Source organism: Equus caballus, chromosome 22 (assembly GCF_041296265.1).
Source record: "Equus caballus isolate H_3958 breed thoroughbred chromosome 22, TB-T2T, whole genome shotgun sequence".
Taxonomy (NCBI): domain Eukaryota; kingdom Metazoa; phylum Chordata; class Mammalia; order Perissodactyla; family Equidae; genus Equus; species Equus caballus.
Genome location: NC_091705.1, coordinates 34,782,428 through 34,801,327, shown reverse-complemented (window position 1 = coordinate 34,801,327; position 18,900 = coordinate 34,782,428). Strand labels below are relative to the sequence as shown.

The following is an 18,900-nucleotide window of genomic DNA, read 5'->3' as shown; positions in this document are numbered from 1 at the left end:
AGTTTCTAAAAGTCTCAGTAAGGAAAACAAAATGAAAGACGATACACTCGAAGATAAATTTAAACAACAAATTAGAAAGAGCACAAAAGCAGACCAGCTGCTTCTGTTAGAGGAACTGGAGGAAGCTGACTACAAAGCTCCTTAATAGTCAGCGTGAATCTGAAAGAAGAAAATCAGATGGAACAATAACACTGGGACTTCTCCATCCCTCCATCAGAGGATCCCATGATAGGAGAACCAAGGCTACTGCCTTCTAAAATGGGAGATAAAACCAGAAGACTTCAGCGTGGACTGAATATATTACACGGGTTCAAGGAAGAGAAGAACAAAGTTATACCTGAATCACCATCCCTACAATTCTTACACACTCAACTACTAACTCAGGTTCACGTGCCTGATGCGCAGTAAGCCAAGCACTGGACATGGTGCTTGGAGAGGAAGAAAGTTTTATTTGAACTGGCCAAAAAGAGAAGGTGAGAAAGCAGGAGGATAGGTTCTCTCAAATTCGCCTTCACAAGAGAAGAAAGCAGGGGGTTTTATAGAGCTAAGGGGCTTGGCAGGAGGAGTTTCAGAGAAACAAAGGGGTAATCTGTGTTTCTTTCACCCCAGATAACCCCTGGGCAATCTGACTTCTGGGTGTCAACAGCAGCAGGAGGCTGGTTATCTGGCGGTTGTAACCTCCTTGAAGGCATTCTTTTTCTTCTGCAACAGAAGCTAATAATCCTTGTGACCCTTGAGTCACCCCTCAGGCTACCCAAGAAAACAGCAAATTGACAAGATTAACTTCTTTTCATCTATGGCTGTGCTGGGAACAAGGCCGAAAGGCAATCATGTTCTTATTAAATATTTACACAAACTCTCAGGTACCTGGTTTCAACTCCATATTTGCAAATATCAGCGAGGATGATTCTGATTTAATTGACTTAACTTACATGAAAGACTGATCTTCCAAGTACTCTTCAGCATCCATTAATTTCTAGCCATCGCCCAAGATTATCCATATCTTACGGTAGAGAGTTTACTGGACTTCTAACAACTGAATCTTCTATGAGCTGGATACACCATCATCTGAAGATGAGGACTAGAAATGACACTTAACAGAGCAAAAGGCAAAAAAATAAAATTAATTAATTACAGAAATAGAGCCGATAGCCTCTTGGGACTCCTGCAGTCAAGACAGGCTCACAGCACTCAATGCACAAATAAATGCTGGCACTCCAGTTGAGGTTTTTAACTGAAGGGGCTGGACTGTTCCAAAGAAACCTTCGTGAAGACATCATATTACTCAGGGAGCTGCAAGCGGCCAAATGAATGTCTGAGCACTGACTCCCTGTCCCAGTCTCTTAGGAACCTCTTATGCAGACAGTATCTCCTTGAACAAGTAACTGATCATCTTACTGAACTAGCACAGCAAGTAACTCGTGTTGCAACTCCTCAACTCTGCCGCTGTTGTGCAAAAGCAGCCAGAGACAATGTGTAAACAAATAAACATGGCTGTATCACAATAAAACTTTATATACAAAAACAAGTGGCAGGCCATATTTGGCCTGTAGGATATAGTTTGCAGATCCCTGTGTTAGAGGATGGGATGCTGGTAGTCAATGACATGCAGTGTTGAAAGAGTTTTTAAAATAATCACCTATGGTTATCTGAAGCAAAGTCCATATTGAAGGCAAAGCTATTTCAAACTCAGTGGTTGCTACTATAGAGTCCATGAGGGGTGTGAGGACTACAAAGATCAGGAAATGGGCCAACTGCATTTAAGAGCACTGGAGACCTTAAAGAAAATTATAAGCTCGTATTATAGGGCTGTCTTGGGGTACAGTTTCTGACGTCGAATGTCTAATGCCATTTGTGCTGAAGAAGTGAGTAAAGGCAGCAGTGGAGTTTTCTCCAAAACAATCCCCCTTAGTGTAATTGGGCATTTCTCATGGAAACATTGTCCCTGATTGCTTTGTTTCCATCTGTGTAACATTCAAGCCCAGATCTATCGACTTCCTGGGGACTCTGTACCTTTCTGCTTAAATCAGCTAGAGCAGATTTTAAAATCCTTCCTTTTTGGGGGGTGGGAGGGGAGATTAGCCCTGAGCTAACATCTGCTGCCAATCCTCCTCTTTTTGCTGAGGAAGACTGGCCCTAAGCTAACATCCGTGCCGATCTTCTTCTACTTTATATGTGGGACACCTGCCACAGCATGGCTTGCCAAGTGGCGCCATCTCCACACCTGGGATCCAAACCAGCGAACCCCTGGCCGCCAAAGCAGAACATGCGAACTTAACTGCTGTGCCACCAGGCCGGCCCCCTGGCTAGAGTAGATTTTGTTCCTTGCTACTAAGAATGTTGACTCTTATAGTACCCAGCACAGTACATTATGATTACTTCTTATATTTGTCTCCCTTGGTAAACAGTGAATGTATTTTATTCAACTCTGTAGCCCCAGCACTTACCACAATGCCTTGCAAAACAGAAGACACTTAATAAATGAGTATAGATGAATAGACACATCAGAAAAAACTCACAAACACATGAAAACTATTGCTTTAGTTAGAATGGTGAGATGAGTAATTTTTTTTTTTTTTGAGGAAGATTAGCCCTGAGCTAACTGCTGCCAATCCTCCTCTTTTTGCTGTGGAAGACTGGCCCTGAGCTAACATCCATGCCCATCTTCCTCTACTTTATATTTGGGACGCCTACCACAGCATGGCTTTTGCCAAGCGGTGCCATGTCCGCATCCGGGATCCGAACCGGCGAACCCCAGGCCACTGAAGCAGTGAGAACTTGCCCGCTGCGCCACCCGGCCGGCTTGAGATGAGCAATTTTTAAATGATGTTGTAATGTACTTCCTTACGTGCCTAGGTCAAAGTTAGCACCATTCATCCAAGACCAACTAGCACAGTAGTATTCACATCAGGGACCACAAGTCCTAATGAAGAAAAATGATTGCTAATTCTCTTTATTTCCAGTGACAAGTTTGAACTGAGTTACAAAGTTTGACAGGTTTGTACATTTATGTCTGGAACAATGACCAGAACATGAAATCGTGATCAGGAAAGTGTGTTTTCTACAAGAGATTTTCACATACTGAGGTACATGGGTATCTATTTGGGTTCAAAACGGACTCGACTTGAACTAAAAAGCCTGACTTTGGCCTATCAAACACTGTACACCTGCTTTAATGACTCACGAAGGCTCTCTCTTAAGATAAGAATGCATCCTTCCTCTCCTAACCCGTATTAGTAAAGCCTATATTAGTCCCTTTTCCAACATCAAGGTCATGTTGACCTGCCAATCTGCAACTGAATGCCTCTTTAAAACTTTGATGAATATGTGTCCTGGGTGTGTTTAACGTACGCTCTTTGTTCTAAAGATATAAGACTGTACTGAAAATCATACTTATCCAGAACGCTTTCTTCCTTTCTGGAAAAGGCCTTCCTGGGTTACACTCCTCAGTGTGGCTCAAGTAAAACCTCTCTCTCATCTACAGAATGGTTATTGGTTATCTTGTATTGACAGCTCACAAGTCTTATAAAGTAATAAATGAACGGAGAGTTACAAAAAGTTAAAGAAAGATCACTGGATTAAGATAGACTTGGCATCAGGCAAACAAAATCAAAAAGGATAGTGCTCTGAAACTGATGATCGTAAAAATAATGGCTAAAATTCACTACAACTCATGCTATACCACAATTTAGAGAAAGCTTACAAATGAAACAAAGCTGTGTCCTTTCATGACATCAGAAAACAGTCACTTTAAAATGGAACAAAAATGAGATCAAAATTGTAACACGCCAAGCGGCCTATGGTACTGCAGTAATAGAAAGTTTTGGGAAATGAAAAGAAATATTGAAAAAGGACTCATTTTAAAACTATTTTCCAGGGCCCGCCCAGTGGCGCAGTGGTTAAGTGCGCACGTTTCACTTCTTGGCGGCCCGGGGTTCGCTGGTCAGGATCCCAGGCACGGACATGGCACCACTTGGCAAAAGCCATGTTGTGGTAGGCGTCCCACATATAAAGTGGAGGAAGATGGGCACGGATGTTAGCTCAGGGCCAGTCTTCCTCAGCAAAAAGAGGAGGATGGGCAGCAGTTAGCTCAGGGCTAATCTTCCTCAAAAAAAAAAAAAAGAATAACAACAACAACAACAATAGTAGCACAGAAAGACACTAAATAAGTTCTGGCACCACATCAAAAACCCAGATATTAAATTGTCAGAACACTTAAATGAGATAAGCTTCAGTAAATCCCTAAAACCCAAAACCGTAACAATATTTTTAATGCCTTGCTCAGAAGAGGAAAATGTCACATGTAGTGTGGGTAACAAAAATAAATCAGTGAGGTGATCATTTCCCTGTGTTTCGTCAATGAAGTCAGGTGAAACACTGCCTCCGGAGCCTGGCATGCTTTCGGGAGGCTTTCTTCAGAATGCAGGCGGCCTGGGAGTCTTTCCAGGAAGACCTGGAAAAACCGCAGTCTTCCGTGCTCTGTGTAGACTCTTCGGTCCCTACAAAGTACTTAGGGGTTTGTCCTCTGCTAAAAATATCTCAGGAAACCAAGATCTTGGTCCATGCCCAAGCTAGGTTCTCCTGCCCACCTGCGAACAACCATCCATTTCAGTCCTGTCCTACTGGTGCCCCTCCCACCCCAGGGGGCTCTCAGCTACAATTAGCATCCAGTCTGGGCCCTGCTCAAAACCCATCCCTCCGGCTGCTCTCAGTTTCAAGCTAAAAGTCCTTACTCGTAATGAGGTGTTGGTTACATCGGTATATGTACTTGTCATGAGCAGTTCACCGTGTGTGAAATTTATCTCAGTTAAAAAAAAATATTTTCAATTAATAAACTGATCCACAATGCTCCGAATGATCTGGCCCTGCCAGCTTCTCCAAATGTATCTTGTGCCAAATATCCCCCTCACTCAACTGTCCTTCGGTCACACTGGAACTTAGTTCCTCTCCGAGCAAGCTCTTTCCCACCTCTAGGCTGTCACACATGTGGCTCTTTCTGTCTGGAATCTCTTCAGCCATCCCTGCCCCACCCTATCCTCTTTCTTCCAGTTAACTCCTACTCATCTGGCCAGTCTCTGCTTGGGTGCCTTTTCCTCCAAGAAGCCTTCCTTCCTCCCTTCATCCTCATGCAGAAACGTGTGCTCACACCTGTGGCCCAAGGCACTTCTCCGCTCCCTCAGCATCGTCTGCTTCCACCACCACAGCACTTATTACAAACACGCGTTGGATTATACGGTGCATGACAGCAGGCACCGTTATCTTTACGATTCACTGTTGTAGCCCTAGCACCAGGCACAGCACAGATGATCAGTAAATATGCATTTAATGAATGTCAAAGGAAGGCATAAGGATGTCAGTCACTCTGACCCATAGCCTGCCTTCCGCATTTTGCTGACTCTAATGTGCTGCCTGAATTCTGTATCTGTCATCTCGAATCCAACAGAGCTCCGGCTCTAATTCTGCTCAGGTTTCTTATCTTAGAAAAAGGAATTTTCTAGGTGCAACAGAATTTAAGTTAAAGTGACAACACGCGTTTAGTCGATTAACTGTACATTTTGGGCACTTGTCTAATCTCTCAGCCAAAAGAACTGGTATGTCTAGACAGTTTTATGTGAGATGTTTGGCTATATGGCACTGGTCATTCTGGCCACTCCAGGGCAGCACAGAATTTAGCCTTTCCTGAGACAGAATCAATGACGTAACACCTTCAAGCTTTCGGCTTTGGAAAGTAGATATAAAGCAAAGTAACTCGACTGAATTCCTTAAAAATCTCTCCTTTGCACGGTTGTTATGAGGGATGGGAAGGAAAGTGAGGATGAGTCAGTGTGAGTCAGTGTTAAGAAAAAAACTCTGCTTCTGGTAAACAGTTTGCTCTTTTACAGACAAGATTAGGATTAGCCGACTCCCACTGCTAAAAATACACAAATAACAGGTGGTATACATTATATAAGTAGTTCCAAACAGAGATTCAGATAATTGATTCCAAAAAGGAAACGGTTAAGCCAGACCCTCCCCAGGGCTTGTTTTTTGTGGAGAAGCCCCAGACTAAGTAAGCATCTCCTTTAAGACAATTAAGATCCTAAATACTCCTACTGCTCGCTCAAGTGACTTAAAGGAATGACTGAGCTTTCCCAACAATAACTACCATGGAATGGGCACCTACTGTGTGCTAATAAGTGTGCCTGGCACTTCATATAATTCACCTTTAAACTTACAACAATCCTGTAAGATGGGTATTATTATCAACATTTTATACATTAAAAACCTGGTGCTCACAGAGATTAAGTGATTTACCCAAGGGTGCACAGTGGCAGCACCATAACATGAACTCAGATCTGACTTGGAAGTGCTTGTTGCCTGTATCCCAAACTCAATTCAGAAATACCTACAAATCACCACATGCAAGGCAATGTACCCGGTATCACAGGGGATATAAGGGAATAAAGGGCCACTCTAATTCTTAAGAAAGCAAAGTGAGGGCTGGCCCAGTGCCATAGTGGTTAAGTTCACACACTCCACTTCGGCGGCCTGGGGTTTGCAGGTTCAGATCCCAGGCTCGGACCTACACACTGCTCAACAAGCCATGCTATGGGCGGTGTCCCACATGAAAAATAGAATAAGACTGGCACAGACTTTAGCTCAGAGACAATGTTCCTCAAGCAAAAAGAGGAAGAATGGCAACTGATGTTAGTTCAGGGCCAATGTTCCTCAGCAAAAGAAAGAAAGAAAGAAAGAAAACAAAGTGAGAAGAAAATGGAGCTATCTAGGAAAGATTCATCTCTATTTCCAGAATCTTGAAAAAGGCCTGCCACGTAGGGACTGTCTGGGAAATTATTACTGAAATATATGTGGAAGATAAGGTAAGCACACAATCAAACGTAACATAAGGCAGTCTGTGGTTAGTGTGTCATGAGAACATGCTGTGGGGATTAAGATTACATCTTGCCGCAGGGCTCGAGGAAGATAGGGCTGGAGGAAGATCCACGAACAACAGGGCATTTGAGATAAGCTTGACAAACGGACTCTGACAGGTAACAGTGAGAAGTAAGGAGACTGGTGGAGTACAGGGGGCAACAGAGTTGGGATAAACCCTTACGAATCTCCAGCAAAACAGGGAGAAAATAAGGCTGGAAAAGCAAATTGTGTGGGCCGTGGGTCTGCTTCAAGTCTCTTTATATAGAAAAGCACCAGAATCACAAATATTTCTGAGTTGATTCAGATCAATACATGAGCAGACACACTTAACGGTTAAATAAATCAAGAACTGACCATCAGCCTTTCTCGGACAAAGGGGTGATGGTGGTGGTAGTGGGGGTGTAACTGAATAAGTGAATGCATGTATATAAATCTAGAACATACACGATTATATGACAAAAGGAACATTACAGATAAGTTCCACCACTTTCATTACCTCAACACTAAATCACTGTAGTATGGTTTTTGTGAGCGTACACTTTCTTTTAATTTAACCTACAGCTCCTTTATTAGGGGTCTAGTTAGGTCAATGACTCTCAACAGGCACAGTCGATAGACGGCTTTCTGGAAATGGGGGAGGATAGGAGGGCATTTTGGGTTGTCACAATATTTGATTGCCCCCTCGCTCAAATGGGTACTCAGTAGGTTGGGACCAGCATGTTAAACGTCCAGCAAATTGTGAGGTCTTATAGAAACAAAAATTGCCCTTACTCTGCCTGACTTTCAAATACCAAAATATTCGTGTAAGTGGAAATCTGTTTATAATTATCAGAGCCTAGAACTTAACTCCTTTGTACATGTAACGAAGTACTTCTGCATGGTTTCTTTTTTTTTTTGAGGAAGATTAGCCCTGAGCTAACATCTGCTGCCAATCCTCCTCTTTTCGCTGAGGAAGACTGGCCCTGAGCTAACCTCTGTGCCCATCTTCCTTACTTTATATGTGGGACGCCTACTACAGCATGGCTTGCCAAGTGGTGCCATGTCCGAACCCAGGATCCGAACTGCTGAACCCCGGGCCGCCGAAGCAGAACAAGCGCACTTTACCACTGCACCACTGGGCCAGCTCGTGCACACTTTTAAAGGCAATGTATTTTCCAAGAATGCATGGAAAAGGAAAGATGTAAATACCATGGAAAAGGAAGATGATGCTCTGTTTTGTATTTAGGAGTGAATCAGAACGTCTGTAACACACTTTCAAATAGTTCGGTGAAAAACTGAGACACACACATATACAGATAAAACACATGCAGCAAAATGTTAACACTGCTGGAGCTAGGTATTTGGTACAAACACTCACTGTACTCTTTTATTTTTTTCTAAATGTTTGAAATTTTTCGTAATAAAAGCTGGGGGAAAACTCCATCTGGCCCTCATTAAGTGAGAGGTTATAATAGAGGCTAAGAGCACCAACTCTAGAGCTCTGTGACTATAAGCAGTTTACTTTCCCCTCCCTGTGCCTCAGTTTCCCCATCTGTAACATGAGGATAATAACAGCACCTACCTCATAGAGCCGTTACAAAGATTAAATATGCTAACAAATGGAAGCTGCTTAGAACAGAGCCTGGCGCAGAGTAGGCCCTACTGCAGTCATAGCTATTATCATCAGATCTCAGCAAACGGCCGCCCACCCAAGCACCTGCCCATCTCGCCAACCTCAGTTCCTTGAACAAGCAGAAAGGTTGGAAATTCTTGACCAAGAGTCGTTTTTTCACTATTTCCTTTCAACCAGATCCTTTCCCTCAGCTCCCCTTCTTGAATCTGCTCAGCCAGATAGATCCTACTTAGCCTCTGACACTCTGGTGCATTTTTTTCTCAGACATCTCCCGACCTTATTCTCTCCCCATCCCACCTGAACACCTTCCTCCCTCCTACTTCTTACTCATCCTTCAGGACTCAGGCCCAGCACCAGCTCCTTTGTGAGCCTTCCCAGGCTCAGCCATCACTTGGCTGTCCTCCTTTGCAGTCGTCCCAGACACTTAGCATAAGACTGCCTCGAAGTGTCAATTACCTTTCAATTTGCATCTGTCTCTCTAAACAGACTTTGAAACTCCTTGAGAACAAGGGCTATACCCTTCTTTGCTATAAATTTTCTTAGGCTTCTCACAGCCCCTCACAGAGGAGGCATGATGAAATCTTTCTTTGATCTAGGTGGTTACATTTGTTATCTGAAGAACTTGCCCTTGTTTTCAACGCTGCCTCAGATAAAAACTTGCTCCAAAGGCTTTGCCCCAAACAGAACACTTCACTTGACAATATCTTTCATGCTAATATAAAGTCAAAGGCGGTCCCAAAGAGTTCCAAGCTGCATGTGCTATGTTCAGAAGCCAGGGCACACTGAAGTACTGATCTGGGTGTCACCTGGTGCTTCCTCCTGAATATACCCAAAGCCCAGTCCCAGCTGCATCTTCCTTTCTCTCCCAGCAAACCCATCACTCTGCCTGAATTCCCTGTGGGGAAGACCAACGTGATGAATGGATGATACTCTGAAGGTGACAGGACAGACTCCTGTTCCTGAAGTGGTCTCTAAGAAAAATCTCTACACATAGGAGGAAAGCAAGGGAAAGGGAAGCATCATTCCAGACTGAGACTTTGGTTCCGGCACCAGAGCAGAATTCCAGTGAGCTACGCTGGACCATGCTGTTGATAGAGTTCCCTTGCTTAGAACCTTCCAACACCTCCCACCGTACTCAGAATGAGAACCAAACTCCTCGTCACAGTCTACAAAGCCTGGGATGAGCCAGGCCCTTTCTCTAGCCTAACACTGTACCACTCTCTCTCTCATTGCCTATCCTCCAGCATCATGGTCCTAGCTGTTCTCTAAAGAGGACAAACTCAACTCTACCTCAGGGCGTTTGTGCCTGCGGCTTCCAGCGGTGGTTCTACCACTTACCGGCTGTGTGACCACGAAAAGTTACTCAATCTCTTTGAAATTCAGTTTCCTTATCCATAAAGTTCTATCACTCAGGAAATATTTATCACGTGCTTACTACAGGCATGCCCTGTTCTAGGCACCGGAGATAAAGCAATGACAAGAATAGACAAGGTTCCCACTCTCTTTAGCTCGCCTTCTACCAGACAAAAGGCAACTAAACAAACAAACAAATAAATAATTTCATACAGTAGCAAATTCTATGAAGAAAATTAAACAGAGTAATGGGACAGATGAATGAAAGTGGGGAGAGCAGGCTACATTACAGTGGTCAGGGAAGGCAGCCTTGAGGAGGTGACATTTGAGCTGAGATCTATTGTTTAGGAAAACTGGGTAAAGGATACATGCGATTTCACAAATGCATATGAATCTACAATTACCCCAAAAAGTTAAAAAAAAAAATCACACTGGCTACTATGTGGAGATTTATATACATACATACATACATACATACATAATATGTACACATACACAAAATCTTTTTTTTTCTTTTTTTTTTTGGAAGATTAGCCCTGAGCTAACATCTGCCGCCAATCCTCTTTTTGCTGAGGAAGACTGGCCCTGAGAGCTAACATCCATGCCCATCTTCCTCTACTTTATATGTGGGACGCCTGCCACAGTGTGGCTTGACAAGCGGTGCCATGTCAGCACCCGGGATCCAAATTGGTGAACCCTGGGCCACCAAAGCAGAACGTGCGAACTTAACCCACTGTGCCACCGGGCCAGCCCCCATAATATCTTTTTTTAACTTTAATAATCTGTTTTATTTAACCCAGTATTTCCAAAACATTATCCTTTCAACATGCAATCAATATAAAAATTATTAATGACATACTCTTTATCTCTGTCCTACGTCTCTGAAATCCTCCGGGTACGACACATCTCAGTTCAGACTAGCCCCATTTCAGGCGCTCAACAGCCACCTGCGGCTAATGGCTACCACAGTGAACAGTACAACCAGAGTTCCACCGAAGGCCTTTGATCGTGGGCATTTAACTTTGACCCTCATTTCTCTCTGTACTCACTCTCTTTCGTTTCCCCCCCAGTTTTATTGAGATATCGTCAACATATCACATTGTATTAGCTTTAGGTGTACAACCATAAATCTTGCAGTGGGACAAGAAGGGAACGAGGGAGACCGCGAGGAGTCTGCTGCTGTCTGACGGCTCACCCGTCGCAGCAGCGCGCAGGGTGTGTTTTGCCACTGCGGCAACATAACCAAACGGACTGGGTATGGACCAAAGAGCAAGCGAAACCAAGGAAGGTTTTTAGTTCAAGCAATTGGGTATTTACCTAAATCATATCTACCTAACAGTGCTTCCGTGAGAATTAAATGAACTCATACGCGTAAAACGCCCAACACAATGCTAAGCACACAGGAAATGCTCAATGTGTGTTGAAATGAAAAAAACAAAAATTGATCCTCAAGTTCCAGCACGTAAAAAGCTAAGGTACACCTCCACTGGATAAAATCCCCCAGTTCTTTCAGAAGCCAAAACTGTTCCAAACTTCATTTTTCAATGATTAACAAGGAAGATCCAGGAGTACATTTAGTCTCCTTTCTAACTTCCTTTTCACTCAAAGACACATAAACGTGTGTCGCTGAGAAGGGTTCCACAATTAAAAAATTCTAAGTTTTTCCTGTCAACTCTCTCAATTTAGAAGTTTAGATTTACATTAAATCTAAATTAGAAGCAGCCTATCTGCTAACACAACATACATGACTCGATGACTACCAGAAAAGATCTGCGCTGGACTCTTCGGAAAGAAGTATCAACAAAAATATACTGGAATTCCAGAGAAAAAGAGTCAAGAAAAGAGACTGTGTAATAAAACATTTAAATAGAACAGTCTATGGGAAATAAAGCTAAGAGTTCATGCATCATTGCAGCCAAGAGTGACATCAGGATATTGCTCTTTTTGAGATAAAACTGCATTTTGTATTTATTGGTTTTTGTTATTTGAGGGTATAGAATGGGGGTTTAGTTTGTTTGAATGAAGAAGTTTATAAAAGTACAAGATGCTATAAATCACAAATGGTAAGAAGGCCAAATTTTTACCAGCTAAAACAACAAAAATCCAACTTTTAAAGAGTCAAACCTAATGGCAAGCGGCAGTTCGAAAAGAGAAAATTTTCCTGAGAATTTAAGTTTGGGGCACTGACTTTGCGCCCTGGATTTCTATAGCTCTCATACCCGGGAGACATGACAGCTGATTGTCCTGTCCAAACAAACTGCAGAAATAATTACAACCACCAGGGAGAGTCCATTTCTCTTCCCACAGTATCCACTGGTCCTTATCACAGACAGATCCGTGTTTGTGTGGTTTGGATGAATGTTCTGCATAATTAGAATTCTTTGCAGTACCGAGCAGAAAGCAAAGTCTTTAAAACTTGTCATTTAAAAGAAAAGAAAACTGATTTTTTTTTAGAGGAATTCTGGCTTTGGGAAAGCTATTTTTAACTAGGAGTTGAGCACAGTGTTACAAGAAAAATATAGACAAATGAAGATACTGTTTATATTTCAAAGATGGTGAAACAGATTCTGCTACAAAATTTTTCCAATACTAATCTCCAGGAAATGCTTCCTTAGGAAAACTATTTTTATCCCTTTATCAACTTGGTGGATAAGTGTTTCATTTCCAGTACATATATGGACAAACTATATAAAGCAAAATTGTTTTCATGCTCTAGAAACAAACATTTTACAAATGGAAACGAAGTTTATTGTACTATAATGTTTATCTGCTAGGCTGACGAATGCCCTGGGGCCACTGATATCATGAAGTCTTAGAACAAGAGTCCATACAAGGAATAGGCTTGATTCCCAAGAAACTCCAGAAGCACGTCCTCCAGACCAGACACCACACTGGAAAACTGTGATTACCGTTAATTAATCCAGAACACATGTACATGTATTATTTTACTGCCTTATGTGGTATATAAGATGCTATATCACTCCCATTTTTCAGATAAAGAAATTGCAGCTCAGAAAGGTTGATGTCCAAGGTCACCAAGTTAGTAAGCGCCATGGCCACCAAACTTAGCTCTCTCCAGCTATGCAGTAGTGACAGTAATGCAGCGGCACTGGCAGGATTTAATTTGCATTCACCACGTGCTGGACACTGTTCTTTGTTCATATATTCTGAATAGTGTTCATATGTCAACTCCTGCAACCCTCACAACAACCTTATGAGGGAGGCAGGCAGGTTTGTTTCTGAGCCACCAGCCTCCTCTTTCTCCATCCTGCCCACCATATATGCGTGCTTCTTTCCCCACAAAATCAAAATGGGCATCCCAAAGTCCTCACGTTCTCTCTACCAAAATCAAAACTGGCTCTAAAGTGTTGATAATTATGGGCCAGCCCCAGTGGCCTAGGTGTTAAGTTCGGTATGCTCCACTTCAGCAACCCAGGGTGGTTCCCAGGTGTGGACCTACACCACACGTCTGTCAGTGGCCATGTTGATGCAGCAGCTCACATACAAAAAGAGGTAGACTACGGTAACAGATGTTAACTCAGGGCAAATCTTCCCCAGCAAAAAAAAAAAAAGAAAGAAAGAAAAAGAAAAACCCAACAGGACTTGATGGTTGCAATTTGTTAGGTTTGTTCAAAAAAATAATAATAATAAAATAAAATGTTGATAAGTGCTGAAGCTGGATGATGGGTAATGAAAGTTTCTTTATACTATTCTCTCTACCTTTATGTTTGAAAATTACCTTATAAACACCAGTTTTTGTTCTAACGTGGAATGTGACCTATTGAAGAGGCTAGAAGACTAGCCTCCACTAACAATGAATTCAAAGGAAGTGTTATGGAAGATGGCTATATAATAAGGAAGAAAGTGACACATTGATTCATTCATTCATTCCATGAAAATAAACTGAGCACCCATTACGTTAGGATATGTAAAGGTCCAATGAGGACTCCAGTGCTCAAAAAGCTAAGAATTTAATAGCAGATACAAAACGAATGCAAAAACAATTACAGAGGAGGACTATTTATAAGAAATGCTATAAAAAGAAAAGTTCAAACAAAGTGTTACGTGAGAAAGAAGTCACATCAGGACAATCCATTACACTGAACTTTCTGGGACAGCCCAACCTTTTTGGTGTATTAAACACTAAACATTATCTAAAATCAGCAAGTGGCCCACAAGAAGAAATGGAGCTAAATGCAAAAGAAAAATTAGGGCTGGAATGTCCACACGTCCTCTTTTATGGAATTACAACAATGGTTTCCAGACTGAAATTCAGGCCTCTCAGAGAAGAGGAGCAGAATTCCTCCGAAGTCGGATCAAAACATACTGATTGGAAAAGATTTAGCTGTAAAGAAGCTCACCCGAGCACCATTTATAACACTGAAAACTGAGAAACAATGTAAATGTCCAACAATAGGGTCTGGTTGCCGGTAGCCGTGGCTACATCATTTGATGGGCTGTTTGACAGGGTCCAGCCGATTAACGCCGAGGGGTGCAGCGTCGTCCCTTGGTGAAGAATAACCGGCCAGCCCCTCACATAGTTCTGAAACCTGTGCTGCTTCTAATTGCCCTTCATTCCTTTTCCTTTCTTAACCTCCAGTTTTCACTCCTTTGGATGGCTGCTTGGGAGGCACTACCTCCCGGGAAAATTAGATATAGTAAGAGAATGTGAGCACCTGCAGGTAACTTTCAAGATATTTTTCAGTTAATTAATGGAGGAGCACACAGTCCCCTTTGAGACAAGCAGAAAGGAATCCTGCCCAGATAAGATGTCGAATTAGGTTTATGGCCTCCATCTGGTTAATGCTTTCTTCTTCCTCCAGTTCTTTGTCTAAATATATATATGCATCGTCCTTCTAAGTTTGCTGGTTAATTGGATGATCAAGAAGTATCTATATATTATTCTTGACCCTCTGCTTTCTGTTAAAATGTTATAGAGGTTTTCTCCTAAAAGCAATAAATAATAAATAATTGATGAGTAGAAGGGCCGAGGGGTGCAGGGATGCCCCTCGGTGAAGAATGGCCGGCCGACACCCCTGATATTTTCTGAATTACATGCATGCTTTCTATCAAGGTTATGTCTATACTTATTTCTGTTTTTCATTCTTGAAGATATATAGTTTAGCTTAGCTTTTCAGCCCTTTACTTTACTAACAAAATGATACTTTCTCCGGCAGTGTGCTTAAGGGACTGTTAGCTCTACAATCTAAAAGACAAAGGAATGCTTTCACCCAGTAAAGGGCGCGAAAATGTAAAGATGTTTAACTGCCCGCTGAGAATGCAGATAGCCCTGGGGATAAGATACCCTGGAGTTGCCCTTTTTTCCCATTAACCATCTACACTAATGGCGTAAATGATTGAGGGAGGCAGGGATGGCTCCACCAGAATGTAACCAGACGGACTGCTGTCCTGTCCGGAGGCCTGGACCTTCTCTCTTTGATTTAACTTTACCATGAATTACAACAGATGCCTAGGTACCTATCTCTTTTAGCTTAGAGACAACAAACACTAATTAATTGCAGAGAAGACTACCATTAACCTTATGCTCTATAGAATAGAATGCTAATAAATATTCTTGTGTTCGTTTTTTACTTCCTTATCTCTCTGAGAATATTTGTAGAACTATTTCTGTACTAATCCTAAAAAATATATAAACGACACTTGTGCACAGTAAAGTTGGACTTGCTAACACCAACCCAAGTCTCACGTCCTCTTTATTTTCCCCTCATTGCGCTGACGCCGCCCATCCCTCAGGAACCTGGACTCAGCTGGGGCGGGACTCCGGCATTTGGTGACATTTTTCATCTCAACTGATGCACAGTAATGCATACATAACAATCTAAAAAAGAAATAAAATAGAAGTTCTCTTCCTGACAGGATTTGGACTAATAATGGCAGAATTCATTAAAAAAAAAACAAACAGGGAGGAATCATTACAAAATGTACATTCACTTGCCAAATACTTGATAAAAGACCAAGGCTTTTTCTTTGAGAATAAATTCTGGCAATTAAAGTTCCTGCATGAACCACACCCATGATGCATGTCTATGAGTTCCAGTTTTTACCAGAAAGACACTTGCCAAGTAGTCTGAAGGCAAAATCCTACATTTTGATGAATTTTTTTCCCTCAATCTTTTCAGAGGTCTCTTCTGCCTCTAATTTGACAATAACTTTCTTTTAGTCATTTATCTTTATCAGGTGTTTCAAACACATTCAACTTATATTTTTTTTAACTGAGGTAACATCGGTTTATAACACTGTATAAATTTCAGGTGTATGTCATTATATTTCGATTTCTGTGTAGACATCCAACTAATTTTTCACAAAGACAATGTCTTTTTTTCCTTTTTGTCCTCATATTTCATTATTTAACAAAACATCTAGTTATTGTGTAATTATAATAATAAAACTGGCATAAACAGGCTTGGGAACAAGCCCAGCTGACTCTTGTTGATCATTATCATCATGGCAAATACTTACAATGTGTTTAATATGCGCCAGGCACTGTTCTAAGCACTCTACATCGATTTATAGTCCTTTAATCCTCACAGTCTAGGTACCACTGTGACTATCACTTTACAAATAAGGAAACTGAGGAACAGCGAAGTTAAGTAACTTGCCTGAGGTCACACAACTAGTAAATGGCAGAGTGAGAATTCTAACGCAGGCAGTCTGGTTCCAAGTCGGTGACTTTAATCACTATAAAACCAGACGGAAGAGAGCTGCAGTGTGCAGGCGCTCTAGAGCAGTGCTGTCCAACAGAAGTTTCTGCAGCAGTGGAAATGTTTTCTATCTGGGCTGTCCCATACAGTAATCACTAGTCACATTTGGCTATCGAGATTGAGAAACTGAATTTTAATTTAATTTTAATTAACTAAAATTTAAACAGCCACATGTGGTTAGTAGCTATTGCCTTGGACAGCACAGTAGAGAGCTGTCTACTAGCCGAGAACATTCAGAAGGCCATGGGAGTTAAACACTAACTTTTATAGTGAAAATGGAGAGATCTGTTAATCTAGCATCTGTTACGTGAGATTGGTTAAGAAGCTTCTATATGTTAACTGACATGAAAAGATACTCATGATGTGGTTAAACGGAAAATATCAATTATAAGACATTACATAAAGTACGATCTCATTATTTGATTCAAAAATTATGAATAGAAAGATAGTAAACATATACAAAATTGTGGTTTCCTCCAAATGGAGGGTACAGTGGCTGCCTTCTCTGGTGGCCACTTTCCCTTTCTCCCACCGCAACAGAATCCCTCTACTGTTGGGAACGGTGATGTGTCCAGCTAAGAAACGACATTCACCAGCCTTCCTCACGGACAAGAACGGACAATGAGAAGTAAACTGAACGTGTTGGTTGAGACTTCCAGTAATTTGAAGGGTGTCCTTCGCCCTCCCTTTCGTACTTCTTCCTGCCTCAAGGAAAGACTGTTCATCTAGAGAGCTAGAAGCCCACCTGTGACCACGAGGTGACCATGAGAGTGCCAGCCATGGTGAAGCAGAGAGAGAGAAAGATCTAGACTGCATGATGGCACTGTGGAACTGCCATGCCAGCAACACACTGCCTACTTTGGATTTAATGTTTTTTGAAAGAAAAATAACTTGTCTTATTCAAAGCACTGTTACCAGCAGCCAACACAATTCCGAGCCAACCAATGTACTCAGCGTCCATTTCTCCTGCTCACAGAAAAAGCTCCTTCCTCACAGAAACACAATTCTGTTCCTGATTGGCATAAAGATAATCTCATCCCCCCTGTAAACACATGCAGTGAAGTGTTCAAGAACCAGGCCCAAGCCAATAAACATGGCATTGCCCTGGTGACAGGAATTCGTTCAGGAATGGGCACATGACCCAATTCAGGCCAACGAGATTCTAGGATTCGTATTCGGGGGCTTCTGAGAAAAATTCTCACTCTTAGGAGAACAGAGGAGGAGAGAATCTTTCTACTCCTTTGGTGAGTGCCATACATGGATCTGGGGCCCAGAACTGCTACATCTGTTTTGCTGCTGGCCTGAGGATGAAGCCAACACACTGGGGAGGGCACAACCAAGAGAATCTTAGGGAAAGAAGACTGAGGCAGTGGACTAAGTTAATCTTGAAGTCTGTCCTACCTCTGGGACAAGTATAAGTTATACGAGCCAAAACATATCCACACTATAGCGATGTCATCTCACAGGCAATGGAATGTGTGCTAAGAGTTATTCAAACACCGTGAGGAAGGCGAGTAAGTCAGGTCTTCCCAGTGGGCATGCAAAGTTGGGCCCTGGGTCTTCCAAACACTTCTGTGCCTTTTCCATGCCTCCTTTCCACAAGGCCTGATAAAGCTACTACAGGGGCTAAATTCGGCATGTCCTGCTTGGGCAATCCGGGTTCACGGGTTCCGATCCTGGGCATGGACCTACACCACTTATCAAGCCGTGCTGTGGCGGCACAGATATTAGCTCAGGGCCACTCTTCCTCAAGCAAAAAAAAGTTATTATATACTATGTGCCCAAATATTGAGTTATTTTAGAAGAGCTTTCATACACGCTTTTGCAAAAAAAGGTTACTGAATGAGTGTATATGTTTCAAAGGCTTCAAAATGATCACAACAGTTAACACTGATCTGTCAAGTGTACTGACTACTTTCCAGGCCCTGTGTTGAGCCCTCTCTCTCATGCAATCCTCACAAGAGACAAGGAACTCTCCTTACAGCCACTTTACAAGTGAAGAAACACCAAAGCTTAGAAAGGTTAAGTAACTTGTGCATGAAAGTAGAAAGTGCCTGGGCCAAGATCTGAACTCATGTCCAAAGGATTCCAGCACCTCCTAACCATGACTTTGTTCTATGTGCACTATTTTAACAACATTTTGGTCAACGATGGACTGCATATATGATGGTGGTCCCATAAGATCAGTACCATGTAGCCTAGTGTGTGGTAAGCTATACCATCTAGGTTTAAGTACACTCTATTATGTTTGCATGACAGAATCAGCTAACAAGACATTTCTCAGAACATATTCCCATC

The 18,900-nt window shown here is 42.1% G+C and overlaps 1 protein-coding gene across 3 annotated transcripts in view; it reads right to left on the bottom strand.

Annotated features, from left to right (window-relative positions):
• PKIG (cAMP-dependent protein kinase inhibitor gamma) overlaps window positions 1–18,900 on the bottom strand; it is a 76,270-nt gene that overhangs the window by 48,031 nt on the left and 9,339 nt on the right. Inside the window, exon 2 of one of the 3 annotated variants that reach the window (XM_070247046.1) lies at window positions 933–1,093. The exons of the other annotated variants lie outside the window; for them this stretch is intronic. The gene's annotated coding sequence lies outside the window, so the exon portion shown is untranslated. The remainder of the gene's footprint in view (window positions 1–932; window positions 1,094–18,900) is intronic. 3 annotated transcript variants of the gene reach the window in all.